Raw genomic sequence first — 7,502 nt, 5'->3', positions numbered from 1 at the left:
CTTGATGGCCAGCATAGACATGATGGGCCGAAGGGCCTGTTTCTGTGCTGTATGACTCTATGACTCTATGACACAGCATTTTACCAACAGTGGGAAACTCAGCAGCGAAGCCACTCACCAGGTAGCCAGTTGTGGTCTATTATTGACCACTTCTTGTCACGCCAACATTTTACCGGCATTGGTAGGGGCCACCGCCATGTGAGGAGACGGCCAGGTAAAACCCTCGCTACCTCCCAATGGGTTCCTGGGGGGGGGGGGGCGGGGGCCTTTATGGCTGCTCCATGGCCGATGGATGGGCCCTCGGCAGAAATGGCTGCCCCTGCAGCTACAGCACCACTGCTGGAAGAAGGCCCCCCCCACCCCCACAACTTCCTTCCCCATCACTAGGGCCTACCTGCCTGGCCCTGGCATGGTTAATAAAAACCTATCCAGGCTTCAAGGTTGCCTCACAATGGAGGTTCCTCTTCTCCTTCATGCAGCTTCAGCTGTGACCATCTCTAAAGGTGGCACTTTGGAGGCTGCAGTGCTGCTGGCCCTTTGGTTGGACCTGCAATTTTGGAAGGTGGGCCACCATGCTCAATTGGCTGCCACCTGTAAAATGCCATCCCTGCTGCTAGCCAGTGCAGAGTATGGTGCCGCTTTCCATCTTAGCAGTGGAATTACTTATCAAGAAAATTAACAGCCAAGGTTTCACCAAAGGGGGAGAGGGCCAATATTGCTTCTTTGATAATGCAGCTCTGGAGTTAATCCAACTGGCATTTCATGCCTGAAAATCCATGAGACTACTTCCAAAGAAATAAACCGTTTACCTTGTCAGTCTTCTCCACCTTTCTGCCTGGACCCCTTATCCCCACTGTTACGACCAGGTGAGAAAGGGGTCTAAGGCAAAGAAACTAGCCAAACAGGTTTTCTTAGGTTTAAAGAAAAAAGGTTGAAATTTATTAAACTTAAACTTTAATTCAGTTAACGCCTACGGATACATGACACACCCACGCTAGCATGCATATACGATACACACATGCAGATGGAGACAGAAAAGAGCAGAAGAAATAAAGTGAAAAGTTTGAGGCAATATCTGAAGATGGTTTTGGTTACTGTTCTTCGAGCTTGCTGTAAAGTCCTTGATTGTAGGTAGGTCTTGCTTTTCGTTGGGGCCCAGTATTCTTCTTAAATCTTGTTCGATGTAGGAGACTTTTCTCTCTAAAGTTCATGTGTTCTCAGTGGGTCCAGCAGCTTGTTGGAAAGAGATGGGAGCAGACAGGAGAGGTCCTGTCACTCCAGGAGCGAACGGTCTTTCTTGCATTCAAAAACACTGCGGCTAGTTCAAAAAAGCCTGGACCAGCCAGGTAGTCATGTGACCAGTTGGTTTAACCAGTCCTAGCTTTTGTGGATTGTATCACCTTAGCAGTCTCTGGAACGCTCTTCCTTACACCTTCAATGTCTGGTGCTCAAAGTGCATTGTCGGTTGAATGGGTTAGGGAACGGTCCTTTTGTCTCCACAAGCACTGTCAGTTAGTATGCGAATGTTTTTCAGCTCAATGTCTGGCAGCCCTTGTAACAGGCCTACTCCTCTTCCCAGCAAGTTTAAAATCAAATTTCATATGACAAACTTAATATGCCTCATTCTTGGCAGGTGGGGACCTGCATGACACCACCCATCTGAGAGAGTTGGAGGTATCCAAGCACAATGTCTGTGATCAACTTTTTGCAACACCACTGGAAATGGGCATTTTGAGGTGTAAGCATGGGAATTTGAGGTGGGAGAGCTGAGAAGCCTCATAAGTCTCAGGTGATCTCTAAATTTTACATTACCCAAGCAAAGATAATGCAGATTCTACCCCATGGATATAAAAAGTGCCCTTTTCTATTAAATAGACTATTAACTATTTAAGAAAGCAATTTTTAACTCTTTATACTGGACAAAAAAGAGTGACTAGTAACATAGCTGGATGGTTGACTGCATTAATAAATGGAAACAGTACAGAGGATCTGTGGGTTCTGAAAAGTTCAAGTTCATTATTGTGCAGAGAATTCTCGAGCTTTTCTTTTCAGGTTCCATATTTTATATATCTCTTCAGCTAAAATGCCAGAACATGGCTGCTCAAGAGTATTCTTGTTTCTACAGCAGGTTTTCAAGGTAACATAGGGAAAAGAATTGTCCTAGCCACCATATAGCAACATCATAAATGCATTCATAAAGATTGGGTTTACCGCTTCACTACACACTACCCTGAAAGAGGCAAATGTCACAATAATTTTCCCAATTTGATTAGTTACCTACAAGAAGTAATGAATTTAGCCACAAATGACTGGAAAAACCAATCCATTTATAATGCTTATTTTTCAAGCTTTTCAACCATTTTCTGGTGGTACAACAACTACTTGCATTTATATAGTGCCATTAATTGATTAACACATCCCAAGTGTTATGGCCAGGTGGTAAGGGTGTGGGTGATCCCCACTGTTCCCAACTGACCACATCATGTTTTGTTTAAAATGATGTTAGCCTCTGAGAGCTGAATTTTACCAGTACACCGCGGAAGTACCGCCGCACAGCCCCTGCGATATTATGTGCGGGGGCTGAATTAAATGGAGGGGACAGAGCAGCCAACCCCGAGGATGTAGACGGGGTGGCTGCCATGTCCCTGGCAACGGCATCAGGCGCCACCTCCATTTTTAAAGGGCTCCAAACCCTTCAGGTAAATTTAAATATTTAAAGCGGTGTAGGAAAATGTTTATTTCAAATTAAAAATTAAAACATGCAGGCCCTTTCCCAACACCCACAATGGTGTGTTTACTGTCTGTTATGTTTGTAATGTATTTTACTCCCAGCACGGACTTGCCCCCCACAACCTCTCCACTTTTGCCCTTCAACCCCTTCCCACCATCCCCACAAGCAATAAGTATACATCTCCCCTCTCCCCCACCCACCGCCCGCCCTGATAATTTTATTACTCCTCCCTCCCCACCAGTGTCACTGCTCAGAACTCCAACAGAGTTCCCAAAGCACGCGAGTCGCGGCTGGTTTGCTGTAAAATCAGCATGGGATGGCCGCCGTCAGCAGGTAAGATAATTTGCATTTAATTATTGTTCATTTAATATTTAGATGAAGGCCTCATCGCCAAGTGGTTGAGGGGGTGGGGGGCTGCACCGAGGCAGTGCCACCGCCACTAATATTCAGCAGGGCTTCCCAATCTCAGGGGTCGAGGTGGGCCTCTCCTGGAAGTATTTTACATGCCCCCCCACCACGACCCCAACGGCAAGGGGCTTGTAAAATTCAGCCCTGAGTGTTTTACTTGCCAAATAAACAGACAGTTACAGGTTTTCCTGTCGGTTTAAAACAGAAGATTAACTATTTATTGAACAATATTAATTCTCCGAATTGTTCACAACACCACTCATGCACTCAATCGCTCTCACATGCGCTCTCAAGAGAAGATAAAGAGGCAAAGGGGAAAGGGTTCAAGGTGTGGTCGGTGTATGTGGTTTACAGTAAACCTGTTGAATCTTCCAAGTAAAACAGTCTCTTTTTAAGAGGTAGGCCATGGTTGTTTGTAGTCTTGTCTTGTTGAATTGTTGTAGATTTCTGGTGGTTTAGGTTTCAGATTGGAGGTGGTGGGTCACTTTCCATTCTCTGCTGCACCAAGTTGAAGTGTAGAATGCGCAGCGGGGCTCCTTACTTATTTTGGATGGATCTTTCCAGGCTCAACTGATTTCGGTGATATCATTGTGATCTCTCCTCTCTCTCTCCAGAGTGCTACCTTTTAAGGTAAAAATCTCACATTAGCTTTTGTTAGGAGATGCATGGCCCTCTCTACTGCTGGACCAGGATGTGGAATCCATGGCCAGCATTAAGGTCAGGATGAGTATAATCCAGTTATGATGTGGCTACTTCACACCTTCTTTGTTTCAGAAGAATCCAGTGCACAGTGGCACAGTGGTTAGCACCGCAGCCTCACAGCTCCAGGGACCCGGGTTCAATTCTGGGTACTGCCTGTGCGGAGTTTGCAAGTTCTCCCTGTGACTGTGTGGGTTTTCGCTGGGTGCTCTGGTTTCCTCCCACAGCCAAAGACTTGCAGGTTGATAGGTAAATTGGCCATTGTAAATTGCCCCTAATGTTGGTAGGTGGTAGGGAACAAAAACAAGAAATGCTGGAATCACTCAGCAGGTCTGGCAGCATCTGTGGAAAGAGAAGCAGAGTTAACGTTTCGGGTCAGTGACCCTTCTTCGGAACTGACAAATATTAGAAAAGTCACAGATTATAAACAAGTGAGGTGGGGGTGGGGCAAGAGATAACAAAGGAGAAGGTGCAGATTGGACCAGGCCACAAAGCTGACCAAAAGGTCACGGAGAAAAGGCAAACAATATGTTAATGGTGTGTTGAAAGACAAAGCATTAGTACAGATTAGGTGTGAATACAGATTAGGTGGTAGGGAATATGGGATTACTGCAGGGTTAGTATAAATGGGTGGTTGTTGGTCAGCACAGACTCGGTGGGCCGAAGGGCCTGTTTCAGTGCTGTATCTCTAAATACATAAAATGAATAAGGAATGTCTCTTGATGGTTTCAGGATGGGTATAATTGACACCTCTTAGCCCAGAATGCTTCCTTTTCTCCTTCACAGACAGTGAGGCAATGTTCAAATACACAGGCCAAGTCATCGGATCTTCGACCTTGAATAAAGTTTGTACCATAAAAGTAGGAATATGATACGTCTTTACTGGGCATGGCACGAGGCAGGAGCATATTAAGATAAAAATTTACACCAAAGCAAAGGAGATATTAGTTCAGGTGACTAAAAGCTGCATTAGAAAGACGAGGTTTAAGGAGGGTCTTAAAGGAGAAGAGAAACAAAGAGATTCAGAAAGGGAATTCAAGAGTTTGAGGTCTAGATGGCTACTTGCACGGGCGTCAATTGTGTTGCAGAGGGAGTGGGGATGCACAAGATTCCAGAGTTGGAGGATCATGCAGTACATGCAGGGTTAGAGGGCTAGAGGAGGCTTCAGATAGGGATGGGTGAGGCTATGGATGATTTTGAACACAAGGATAAGAATTTTAAATTTGAGGTGCAGATGGACCAGCAACCAATGTAGGTCAGTGGGATGTGGTAGCAGGGCACTTAGAAAAACATACGATTCGGCAGAGTCAACATGGATTTATGAAAGGGAAAACATGTTTGACAAATTAGGTTTTTAAGGTTGTAACTAGCAAGCTAGATAAGGGAGAAAACCAGCAGGTGCTGTGCATTTGGATTTTCAAAAAGCCTTCATTAAGCTGCCACAGAAGGGGTTATTACACAAAATTAGGACTTGGAATTGAGGGTAATACATTGGCATGGATTGAGGATTGGCTAATGGACAGAAAACAGAATGTAGGAATAAATGGATCATTTTCAGGTTGGCAGACTGAAACTAGTGGGGGACTATAAGGATCAATACTTGGACCTCAGCTGTTTACAATCTATATTAATGACAGATGAGGGGACTGAGTGTATTGTATCCAGTTTTGTTGATGATACAAAGTTAGGTGGGAAAGTAAGCAGTGAGGAGGATGCAAAGAGGTTGCAGAGGGATGTGGACAGGGTGGGGTGAGTGGGCAAGAACATGGCAGATAAATATGTGAAGAAGTGTGATCTTATCCTTTGGTAGGAAAATACAAAAGAGTGTTTTTTAAATGGTATGAGACTAAGAAATGTTGATATTCCAAAGGAACTGGGTATTCTTGTACATAAATCACAGAACGTTAACACAATTAAGAAAGCATGTAGTATGTTAGCCTTTATTACAAAGGGATTGAGTATAACAATAAGAGGTTTTACTGCAGCTATATAGGGACTTGGTGAGATTACACTTGGAGCAGTGTGTACAGTTTTGATCTCCTTACCTAAGAAAGGATGTACTTGCCTTAGAGGGAGTGTAACAAAGGTTCACCAGACTGATTCCTGGGATGAGGAGATTGTCCTATGAGAAGACTGAGTAGATTAGCCCTTCATTCCTTAGAGTGAATCTCATTGAAGCATAAAAATGTTAGGGGGCGTGGCAGGATGGATGCTGGGAGGATGTTTCCCCTGGCTGGGGAATCAAGAACAAGGGGTCACTGTCTCAGAATGAAGTTACTAAGGACTGTAATGAGGAGAAACTTATTCACTTAAGGGGCAGTGAAATTTTGGAATTCTCTATCCCAGAGGGCTGTGGAAGTTCAGTTGCTGAATATATTCACGACAAAGATTGATAGATTTTTGGATGTTAAGGGAATCAAGTGATACAGGAATAGTGTGGGAAGCTGGAGTTGAGGTAGATAAGCCATGATCTTATTGAGTGGTGGAGCAGTCTCGAAAGGTCAAATGGCCTACTCCTACTCTTATGTTCATATAGCATAGGGGTGATGGATGAGCAGGGCTGGGTGTGGGTTAGAATACAGGCAGTAGAAATTATGGAAGAAGGAAGATAGGAAGCCAGCCAAGATAAAATTGAAATAATTGGGTTTGGAGGTAACAAAAGCACTGTTGAGTATTTCAGTAGAAGATAAACTGAGATAGGTGAATGGATAGACAATGTAATGGAGGTGATGGAAAGAATATGAGATAGGAAGTTCAGCTCAGGGTCAAATTGAACTCTGGAATTGGTAAAGGACAGTCTGGTTCAGCCTGAAACAATGGCCAGGAAAGAAGATGGAATCAGTGGCGAAGGAACGGAGTTTCTGTCGGAAGGGAGTAGGGGCGGTGAAGGCAATGGTTTCAGTTTTCCCATTGTTCATTTGGAAGAACTTGCAACTCATCTAAGATTGGATGTCAGACTAGCAACCTAACAACACAGGCAATGATGGGGTTGAGAGGGGTGGTGATGAGGTTGAACTGGGTGCTGTCAATGTACATGTGGAACCTGATGTCATGTCTTTCGATTATGTCACAGAGGGGCAGCATGTCGATAAGAACTAGGAGGGGGCTCAGGACCGATCCTTGAGATTCCAAAGAGTGAAAGGATGAGAAGAGAAGCTATTGCAGATTCTCTGGCTATAAACTGGATAGGTAAAAGTGGTACTGCAATGTTTGTTTCTGTCGCATACTGGGTGGCTCATAAATAATATACGAGCTGTTGCTAAAATCAACCCTCTGAAAAGCCCTAGAGATGCTGGTTAAATGGCATATAAGCATGCTACGGAAGTTGGTAATAAGTTGTGTTTGTGGCAAAAATAAAAGTGGAACAGAATAATGGAGAACTGGTACATTAAAATCTAGTGGGATACTGAAACTTTGATGGCACTGCAGGTCTTTTTCTCTGCAGTGAGTGAATCACTACAGGTTATGAAGTATGAATGACTGCCCTACTTTTCATCTTGAAAGATAACTGTATTGCACAATGTTGTATTTTGACTATGTAGGAAAGTTAGCTCTAATTTAAAGATATAGGTACATTCTTTCTCTCATTATTTACTTAGATTATGGGAGAATGAAAAGAGGTCTGCAACATACAGAATAAATGTATTTTTTTATTTAATTAACC

Source organism: Heterodontus francisci, chromosome 13, assembly GCF_036365525.1.
Source record: "Heterodontus francisci isolate sHetFra1 chromosome 13, sHetFra1.hap1, whole genome shotgun sequence".
Lineage (NCBI taxonomy): Eukaryota > Metazoa > Chordata > Chondrichthyes > Heterodontiformes > Heterodontidae > Heterodontus > Heterodontus francisci.
This window is presented reverse-complemented; position numbering follows the sequence as displayed.